The 908-nt window shown below is 27.3% G+C and overlaps 1 protein-coding gene across 1 annotated transcript in view; it reads left to right on the top strand.

Moving 5' to 3' along the window:
- Positions 1–908, top strand: part of LOC103604272 (cadherin-9-like) — a 111,128-nt gene that overhangs the window by 9,394 nt on the left and 100,826 nt on the right. The window lies entirely within an intron of this gene.

The following is a 908-nucleotide window of genomic DNA, read 5'->3' as shown; positions in this document are numbered from 1 at the left end:
TTATTTGTATGATTACCAAATTATATGTGTGATTTTTTGTCACACTTCCAATAATTTCAGTGCATTTGAACTATTTCTAATAATCCAACATTCTCTTCCTCTACTTCCAAACATTCAGATGATCAAATCCGCCTTTAAACACTTATCAATGTTTTTAAAAAAAGAAAAACAAAAACAAAGAAAACAACTTAAATAGCAGAAGTCGCATTGTCTCCAGAGTGTATGGAGAGAGAAATGGGAAAAATATTTAAGCACAAGGAGATCAATTATATAATATATCATTATAAAAGCGATGTCCTCATTAGGAAAACAAGTTCCAGAAAATAAAAAATAATAAAAATTTCTAAGATAACTATAATCATACCATCAGGACATGGTTAAGATATTTAAATATTCATTCTACTTATTTACTGGTTATATTTTTTTAACAGTCTTGATTTTCTATATTTTATTCCTATTTTATCTTGCCTTTGTTACTTAATGCTGTTTTTGCATATTGTTAAACTGTTGGTATTAGCTTGTCATATTAATCCATATATATGATCATATTAATTCTTCCAATGCATGAACATGGAATGTTTTTCCATTTTTGTATGTTTTCTTTAATTTTTTTCATTAGTATTTTGCAGTTTTCATTGTAGAGATCTTTCGCTACTTTGGTTAAATTTATTACTAGGTATTTTATTGATTGATTGATTGATATTTTAAATAAGATTGCTTTCTTGATTTGCTCTTTAGCTAGTTCTTTTTTGGTTTATAGAAACACTACAGATTTGGGGATGTTAATTTCTATCTTTCTTGCAACTTTACTAAATTTGTTTATTATTTATAAGAGCTTTTTTTGTTAAGCCATTAGGATATGTGTGTGTGTGTGTGTGTGTGTGTGTGTGTGTGTGTGTGTGTGTGTG

Source organism: Galeopterus variegatus, unplaced genomic scaffold (assembly GCF_000696425.1).
Source record: "Galeopterus variegatus unplaced genomic scaffold, G_variegatus-3.0.2 Scaffold5060, whole genome shotgun sequence".
Taxonomy (NCBI): Eukaryota; Metazoa; Chordata; class Mammalia; order Dermoptera; family Cynocephalidae; genus Galeopterus; species Galeopterus variegatus.
The sequence above is the reverse complement of the archived record's forward strand: the minus strand, read 5'-3'. Positions and strand labels throughout refer to the sequence as shown.